Raw genomic sequence first — 9,942 nt, 5'->3', positions numbered from 1 at the left:
GTTTCCAAGGGGAGTTAAGCACAAAGTTTTAGATGATTTTTTTAAAAAAGATAATGAGATGAGATGTTTGACCTCAGGTTGTCTGAGGACACAGGTTATAAAAGTTGGCACAACCATTGGTTTCATTGTGATGATCTGCAGCATCACCACAACCAAACACTAGTTTTTAAACACAGAAAAATACCCTTGTCTCATATAAATGGGAATCAGAACACCAGGGCATATGGTTATCATATAGTGAAAAGTTTATATAGGATAAATATTGATTTCAGAATAAAAGGAGGCACGATAAGATAACTTCAAGTACTAACACAGCATTAGAAAAAAGCCGTCAGACGGCAAAAGATCCAGGCAGATTGCCACTGAAGGGACCCTCCGTAATACCAGCCCAGCTGTCTACTCGAGGCCTGAAGCTCCATCTTCAATGCAAGTAACCAGCCAGCGAGCATAGCCAGCGAGCTAGCCATCAAGAAACCAAGCTAAACACACAAAGGGCTCACAATAAAACGGTCCAGCAAACACATTGTTCAAGAGACTATCAAATCACATTACAAAAACGAAGTTCACCCAAGGGTAGGCTACTTACAATTTCAACAGCAACAAAGCCAAGTCGGAGTCCGTTTTGCAGTCTTCTTAGAAACTACAATCTGACTACATTTTCGAGGCGCGATTGGATACTTCCGATGAGTTACATCTGGATGTGTTCGGACCGCGACCAGAAAGTTGCATATTCGTTTTTTCCGCGGAGAAGCGCTAGGGGGAGACGTAGCATTGAAGTGTTGGTATGATTCCAAAAATAATTCCGTGGAAATGCATGGATTCTAGTTGCTGCTACTGGAAGCAACTGAATCCATGCATTTCCACTGAATTATTTTTGGTGATCATACCTGTTCATTCGTACTCGTCGCTCGACTTATCGTGACTAAATTCAAGATGGCGTCGAACGGTAAAATTCCTTAAGGTACTGTCTGTATAAATCGTTTTGTAAATAAACTACCAGTGCTTTTGTAAAGTTCTCCATGTCTCGTTTTAAATGTCGAGGCTCTCGGAAGTCTACCAATGAAGTATGAAGCTACTTTGAGCCTCATAAATGGTGTAAAACAGTGATTTATTTGCATGGCTAGGCCGATGCCCGAGGCACTACAACGAAACACTGTTGGTAGCATTGGCTAACTAGCGCCAGATTTCTGAGTGCAGGGGACAAGCTGAGGTGAGCTATGAGACATACGTTCACACTCGGTATCATGTTTCAAGACACTTTAGGTCAAAATCACACCGGAATTATCCTTTAATGGGCAGCCGTGGCCTCCGGTTACAAGTCCGAAGTGCTAACCAGTAGGCCACGGCTGAAGTGCCCTTAAGCAAGGCACCTAACCACTCACTGCTCCCCGAGTGCCGCTGTTGTTGCAGGCAGCTCACTGCGCCGGGATTAGTGTGTGCTTCACCTCACTGTGTGTTCACTGTGTGCAGTGTGTTTCACTAATTCACGGATTGGGATAAATGCAGAGACCAAATTTCCCTCACGGGATCAAAAGAGTATATATACTTATACTTATGTCACTAGGAAGCATGCTAGTAGAAATATATATATATATATTCATATCTGTGTAAGTGGGATTGTCCGGAATCTGGCAATATAAGAACCATGATGGTGGGATACTCGATGGCTAAGCAATTTACAAAATGCATGTACTGACATCAATAGTTTACATTAGAACACATCAGAATTTCGGATTTCAGAATTTCAAAGTTGTAGACCATGTAGAAATGTGTAATTTCAAAACAGGCTTACTCTGGAATCACATATTGCCATATTGTACAGAGACATGCTTTATATCCTCGTATTCGGTAAGGTCTGCTGTTTGTCATGATATAGGGTTTGCCATGCGTTGAGTGAAGAGTTTGTGAGATTACCGAGAGTAATGGGTCTGTAGAGTTGCGTAGAAAATTAAAATCTGATTACATTTCACGTAAATTCAACGCTAATTTTCTCGCAAACCATTTATCACAGCAACTTGGCGCTAATAACATTGGAAAGCTTAGGTTTCGCTCATTCGTGATATGCTGTGTGATATCTGTGTGACGAGTAATTGGTGAACTATTTGGTTGAACCTGGACTTGAGATTTTACTGGGACAACAGTACTGGGTCTGTAAAAAGGCTCTAGTGACGGCCCTGCTAAGGTAGAACAAAATCCTGGACGATTTTGAAATTCTGGCCAGATGCATTTTTTTAAAGGCCAGGACACACCAACATGATTATCGGCCATCGGACGTGGTTGGACAGTCCGGCGAGGTCGGTGACTTGAGTCGGTTCGGTGTGTCCTGGTCGCGCCATCGTCAGGTGGAGTCGGCGTTCAATTTAGCCGATTTGATATGTCGAATCGACCAGTGGCAGGCGGCCTCAAAGACCAATCTGGTGGAGCGCTAGCTACCAAACATTATCTCGGATTAGTATGACCATTAGCCCTACATTCAGCGATGTAAGTTATGAACCCTTTTTGATAAACAATCCTAACATATTTTTGCTAGAACTAGTAGACTACCACACAATTGCTTAACATACAGTATGTTATTTCAGGTTAGTTTGCAACAACATACAAGTTTACCCAAAGTCTTTAGTTGCTACCTAGCTAGCGAACATCACTAGCAGTTCACATTCACTTTGCGTTTACAAAAAAAAAATATTTGTATTATATAATATTTATTCCGGGTCCGAAAGAGTGTTGGCATCACACACAAGCAATGGCAATAAAATAGTACACAATATATATTTATATATTTTTATTGCTTAATATATTTTTATTGCTTAATCAGAGAAGTCTGAAACGAGTGCCATTTTGTTCCATTGGCAAATCCTTTGACTAATCTAGTCTTTTCGGCTAAATATTTTAGCGCCGCCTGCAGTAACTGGAAATGTCTTGCGCACGCGCAGAATGTACGCCCGGCGTCTCTTCGGTGTGTGCCGAGGCACTTTTTTGACCAGCTCGGGGAGACAGGAGCTGACTGATCCGTCCGACTGCTTTTCTGCCGATGGTCGGCCGTCTGGTCACCTAACATTATTTGACCAACCGGGTTGACACTTCAGCGTGTGAAATCGGGGGTGTGGCGTGAGAGCGTGTGAAGCCAATCAAATGAGTGAGTCTCACAGCTATTGCGTGAGAGTTGGCAGCCCTGCTATGAGGACGGAGCTTGTTTAGACGAGCCACAAGCTTGTTCTCGTGTTCTAGTCAAGCACCCAGCACTACCGAGACAGCTGCTGCCCTGGTGGCATCTATGTTCTTTCCCACAAAGACAAACTGGAACGCTAAAGTGCTACAAGCCAGGCAATTACGTCACGTTTGCGCGTACAACTTGGGCAGTATGAGCCAAATGGATAGGCATTAGACTTGTTGCTTTCGGTGCCCTCTCTACCTCCCTCCCTCCATGTGTGCAACGGTGAGCGCACACAGTCACAGGCAGCCCCTCTCAGCGCTCAGCCCAATTGTGGTGGTATTTCTTGGCTTGTGTAAAGGAGGTGAGTGGTGATGAACGGATAACTAAACTGCAGTGCCTCGAGTTTACAGCTAACTTGCTAGACGAAAACAATGTAGTGTAATTTCGACGTGATTCTTGCAAACGAAGCCTACAGCATGAGCTACAATATCTAAAACGTTAGCTCCCTCTCTGACGCCTTTAGACCTGTTAAACCACATCATATCAATATGTATAGTGCTTTACATTGTCAGATTAATCTAACTACAGTATGTCTCAATTAAGTTCAATCAAAAATGCCCTCCTCCACCTTTGGTGCTTCCCTACCTTCTAGCTGCAGTGTATATCCTTAGCAATATGCTAGATATAGCATATTGGGTCTTGAAATATTCACAGGAATCCATAGAAATTGAATAATCATGTAATTTTATCCAATATTAGTTGTGCAGATTTATATTTTTGTGTAATTATTCCATATTTAGTGTAGTCATTCCATATCAGAACCCCTGAAATATAATTCAAATGCAAGCATGAAATAAGGCCAAACTAGGTGGGAACAGTGGCCACTGAAGCAGGTGCTGTGAAGAGTGTGAGAGTGAAGTGGAAAAAACGTGAATATATCACATAGGACTTAATTACTTACATAAAGACAGCATTTACCCCTGAAAGCTTAAGTTTACTTGTATATTAGCTTGTTTGGTGAGACATTTAGTCTATAGATGCAAACAGGATAGTAAAAAAGTGAAAGAAGTAAACCAAAATACCACAGTAAACCAAAATCTGAAAATTAGCCTACAGTACATGGGGAAAATGTTATGCTTGTAGTGTCCTACTTTAAACATTAACTGCATCATTTTGATTGAAGGCTCCTCAACTAATAGGGTTATTCATACTAGTTAGTTCCTTGCCAATAGATCTTCATCAATACACAATATAGACAGCCTTCCCTATATAAAAGAAGGGATTTTATAATTCTTCTAATGAAGACCTTTGTGTCTTTGTGAATCGATTATTTTGTAGAAATCTGTTGAGTATTACATATTTGCATGGGTGTGAGGGTATTTTCGGTTAGTCAGAGATTTGCTTGCCTATTACCCACTTGTTTTAAAGCATTTTTTATTTGAAAAATTATGCAAAGTTCCCTTTTTCATTCGAGCCCCTGTCCCCCAAAATCTCTGTGCAAGGCCCTGCACTTATGTGACACTGTGGAGAGGATCCCTGTAGACAACCCCTGTAGAATATTTTAACTTTAAGTGCAGAAAGGCACCATGCGAGTTGATTTAAAATCCAATGTTAATCCAATCGAGTTAGCTATAGAGCAGGTAAAAATCTTCAAGCTGGCTGGTGAAATAATAGTTCTTTATTTTGGCTACCACAGGAACAACTCAACGAATGTTACAGCAGTATTCAGCATACAAAAGTTACAAAGTAAGCCAAGCAAAAAAAAGTGCAGAGCCAGAGCACTCATGGTCAGATATAGTGAAATTAGAATACAGATTAAAACAAATGGCGCTCCACACGTGTCTGTCTGAGGGGGGAAGAAATCAGTGACAGGAAGGTCCAAATAAGGGCTTCCTGGGCGGGTTCCCCGAAGTACCTTTTTAATGTAAATATGGGAAAACTCGCTGGAGAAATCCAGCGAGTTTTCACATAGATCTCTGTTTCTCGAGGTCACCGAATACTGTCAGTATGAAAAAACCCCCCGAAAAACAATCGGTTTTACCTAGCTCGAGTTGCTACAGCCAGCAGCTAATGTAGCCAGGCAGCTACAGCACTACACTCTGTGGGCATGTAAATGGGAGTTCACGGACATGCCGCCAGAGTGTAGCTCGTGTTTTTTCCATACAGACAGTACTTGGTGACCTTGAGAAGTGGAGATCTATGTGAAAACTAGCCGGATTTCTCCTTTAAGTACATCATTTGGCATTGTAGAAACAAAAGTCCCAACAACTGTAAAAACTTACTTAAAAAAAAATGTGAATTGAAAACAGTGAATTGAATTAAATTTTGCTTCAGCTGGAAAACACATAAAAAGTTTATGTACATTTAATGTAGAGCAAAGCGATTTTGTTGTTTTCATAATCGGTGGAGTTCATAATTGATGATTAATCAATTAATCTGAATAATTGCACAGCCTATATCTCTGTTGACTGTGTTGTCTGATCATTGCTTCTTGAACCCATTAGATGGTTGAGGTGGTGGATCTTCAAAATAAAGCAGAGACATCACATGAGATGCTTTGGAGTAATATTATAACTTATTAGTATGCCTTCAGGCAGTAGGCTAAGTGGTGAAATATTACTGTGTTAGTCTAACTTCAACTTGGACAGGTAAATAAACATTAAGTCCCATTAACAACTGTAAAGACTTACTTTTAAATAGGCCAACTACAATAATTAGAAATCCAACAGCTATTATTATTGCTGCAATACTGTATAGGACATCAGACGAAGCATAGAGATTTGCCACATTTATCCCAATCCCAGCACCGACGAACTTCACTCCACTCCTGAAAAAATTGAACACATGTGAATTGTTGAAGTTTATTTGCTTGTGTATTTATTTGTTTATTTGGCCCATGTCCCCTGGGTCTGAAGGTTTCAGTTACAATAGGCTAACAGTTCATCCCTAAATAGATGCTCCCAATTTGGTACCCAATATATCAACAAAAAAAACATGGTGCCATCCAATATTCAGATTGATGCTTTGGAAATTATTGGGAATGCTGCATTGGTACTTAAGTAGATAGTGCCTCATTTGCATATTCAAACAAATACATAAAACAAATTGTAATACATAAAATATGTATTGTAATGTAAACAACTGGGGGAGTTAAGTTTTAATTGTGGTATCTAATATATTTATTTATTTTATTTTTCTCACCTGTGTTACTACTATCGGCTAGCCTGGCTAACGCCAGGCCTCATCTCATTGAGATGGGGTCTGGGAACTACACATTAATTTTCTCGTATTTGAGACATGGTTTACGAATGCCTAGAACCGTTTATTGGCCGCTACGAATTTCTATCAAATGCGTCTGTACGTACAGTAGCTCATAGCCTCTTCAGTGTGTCGCATAGACGTTGTCATCGTCTTGCTGTCTCCCCTCCATTCTGTGATTGGTTCCTTCGTTGAGGTGAAAATCAGTCTATGGAATCCAGACTGCCAAGCAGCGCAAATAAAATCACGTGCAAGGCAACGTGGGGAAACCCAGGCTAACTATCGGCTACTTTATTTACTTAGTGCTTCCACAACTGCTAAAATAAGGTTCAAATATACTGCCACCTATCAGTTTCAATATTTAAGACACCAAAACATGTGATGCATTTGCCCAACATAGGGCCATCACTAGAGCCAAAACTATAATGCTGCGCAGTTAGGGTATTGTTAAAGTGAGAAAGCAAATCGAGGGGTGTTACCTTTTCCAAAACTTGATTTAACTTTGACCTTTGACCACATATTGTGCACATAAAGTAATTAAGACAGTTCTAAACAGTTATTTACTGCGGAGTACTTTATCCAAGATATCTTATCCAAGATACTTGGCTAGATACGTGGCTAGTGGCCAGCATGATTGCAAGCTACCATATTTGCTAGCAGAAACATTTATGATCTTTAAATGATTTTGTAGCTTACTATGGGATCAGTTATTTGATGTATAAACAGTAGTAGTCCATCAAATGTGTTTTACAATAGGTAATCATACCCAAATTGGTTTGCTAAGATTTGTATTTTATTTTATTGTGTCCCACTTTGACACTTTACCAATATAGCCAATATAACATAATTACAGAAAGCTTAATCAAGATTGAAAGTCATTATTCTGTGTATCGGTGTTGCCTTAATCCTATACATGTCGTTTGGCCGTCCTTTTCAACTCACATTACTATAAAAATCCCATAAAACTGGCTCCCAATTCATTTCTATGGAGCCGTAAGCTCCCAATGCATTTCTATGGAGCCGTAAGTTGAAGCTGTCGGAGTGTGCCTGCCTGCGCGGAGCTAATGAACTGCCATTGGCTCATCTGCGTTCGATGGGCGGGGCTTGCGATCGGTCAATTACGAAGCTGGGCTGGGCTGGGCTGTTTGTGTCTGTAAAGATGTGTCAATGTAACTTTTGACTCGTATGTCCGATTTTCAAAAATGAAGTACCGTTGGAGTCCTTGAATAAAGCCCAGTTCAATGCCTAGCCAGCACCAGTTGTAAAGGTCATGTAAAAAAGATGTCCATCTTTTTTTTTTTTTAAAAGCCAATCCATATCAAACAAATCTTTGTAGATCTGCTGTAGACCATGTACATGACCTGTATACACATGGGTTGGCTTGGATTGGCTTTAAAAAATGATGTGACCTGACAGAGTGACCTGCATACTTTAAACTGCATACACATTAATTGGCTTTAACCCTAGCTACCACCATAGCAACCATGTTATTTAGCATAGCAACCACCAGTACCCTAGCAACACCCTATATACCATCTAAATTTCCCTAGCAACCACCTCTATAATGTCAACCTAGCAACCACCATAACATCCAACATGATTACCCTAACAACCATGTTATTTTGCATAGCAACCACCATATGTACCCTAGCAACCATACTAATCACCATAACAACACCCTAGCAATCCTCTTAATTACCCTAGCAACAACCTTGCAACCACCACTATAATGTGACCCTAACACCATAGCAACCAGCATGGCAACCATGTTATTTATGCGTTTTGGCTTCTTGGATGTTGTGTTAATGCAGATAACTTTTGATCCGTGTGCCCGATTTTCAGAAATGAGGTACTTCTGCAATCCTTTTGGCAAACTGCACCTGATCAATTGTACTCTTGCAGTTCCTCGGGAACACAATTCAAGTTACTTTATGTACTCTTTATTTTATTATTTTTTTCTTATGTATTATGGCATTTTGTATTATATATTATTTTGTTATTATTCATTTAATCATTAGTAATGCACTTTGGGTCAACCCTATTGCATTAAATTATCCATTACCCCCACCACATACACACCTAACCCCCATACACACACACACACACCATTGAATACATGAGAATAAATTACCAATGAGTACATGAGAATAAATTACTTGAACTTGAACTTAGATGTGCTATATAAATAAATTGACTTGACTTGACACTCTCAGTAGGACAGCAGACTTGATAAAAAAAGGGAGCTGGAGCACACTGATAGTGTCGAAACGTTAGTCAAGTGTTTGCACTGAAATAAAAGACTGCAAGCGATCAGTGTGCTCCAGCTTCCTCTCTTTAAACTCTGTCATCTTGTTTTCTTCTCTCCTGACTCAGTTAAACAAAACCTCAAATCATTAATTGGCTTTCAGTTACACACTGCTGATTGGCAGAAACTCTTTCACAGTAATACATTATTTTACAACATTTTTACAATGTTCTTTTAAACTACCACGAAGGCATATTTAAACGTTGTACTTAGACATCAATTCAATAATTTAAGGATGGTCCTACAGTTGTTATATGACATTAGGATTATTGTTAAAAGTGGCAAAGAACCTAACATTTCCAAAATTGTCCCACTTTATCAGTGTTCACCTGTGTTTCCCCTGGACTCTTATTTATGAAAACTCATCTGCAACAAATCTAGGTTTTGGCTTATAGAAAATATTACAATCAAGAGATTGTAAGAGAACATAACATTTCCAAAATTGTCCCACTATCAGTGTTCACCTGTGTTTCCCCTGGACTCTTATTTATATGAAAACCCATCTGCAACAAATCTACTGTAGGTTTACAGTACAAATATTACAATCAAGTAACCTTCAGAACATCAGTTACAACAATTATTTTCTACTTACATCTCGAGATGCATCTTTTAAAGAAGTTTTTTACTTTGCAGAAATGTTTTTGGGTGCTGCCTTTGTTTCTTGGTGTTTCTTACTTTCACTATCATTTCCTGGAAGAGGTAACGTGTGCAGTGATGTGCACTTCCTCAAAAGTTCAGTTCACACAGATTAACCGCCACCACCTCGGCTGTACATTTAGTAATACATTTAGTGAAGGAAACAAGGAAGAAATGGAAAGAGGATGGAGGAATCAAGGAGAGGCAGATATGGGGCAATTCCACGCAAAACTGTTACATCCATAACGGCAACACAATACCATGGTATTTAGTTGGCGTTATGGACGTGACAGTTTTGCGTGGAATTGCCCTATGATGTCATGCTCACTCACGCATCACTTTTAAGAGACGTCCATTACTGATGATGCAGCGCATCACCTCTTCGGATAGAATAAACCATAGACAGTAAAAGAAATGGACACAGCCACCCCATAGGACTTCAATAGAGACAAGTGAAGCCAATTTAAATCTTTTTTACGGGTGAAGCCTTATGCATTCCGTGGCAGCAAGGCATCAAGACATGTCCAAATCAAATATTTGTATAAAATTCTGCCTTCCAAAATACAAATATATGAAATATATAAATATT

The 9,942-nt window shown here is 39.7% G+C and overlaps 1 long non-coding RNA gene across 2 annotated transcripts; it reads right to left on the bottom strand.

Moving 5' to 3' along the window:
- Positions 1-5,349: 5,349 nt before the first annotated feature.
- Positions 5,350-9,388, bottom strand: LOC125285981. Of its 2 annotated transcripts, none has more exons than XR_007192102.1 (3): positions 9,310-9,388; positions 5,845-5,981; positions 5,350-5,676 (listed from the first exon to the last, which is right to left on the bottom strand). It is a non-coding gene; the product is annotated as an uncharacterized LOC125285981 (long non-coding RNA). The 2 variants fall into 2 exon arrangements; XR_007192103.1 differs by lacking the exon at positions 9,310-9,388 and adding an exon at positions 6,520-6,692.
- Positions 9,389-9,942: the final 554 nt, after the last annotated feature.

The sequence above is a fragment of the Alosa alosa genome, chromosome 21, assembly GCF_017589495.1.
Source record: "Alosa alosa isolate M-15738 ecotype Scorff River chromosome 21, AALO_Geno_1.1, whole genome shotgun sequence".
In the NCBI taxonomy this organism is placed as follows: domain Eukaryota; kingdom Metazoa; phylum Chordata; class Actinopteri; order Clupeiformes; family Clupeidae; genus Alosa; species Alosa alosa.
Note: the sequence above shows the minus strand (reverse complement) of the source record. Positions and strands in the feature narration are given on the sequence as shown.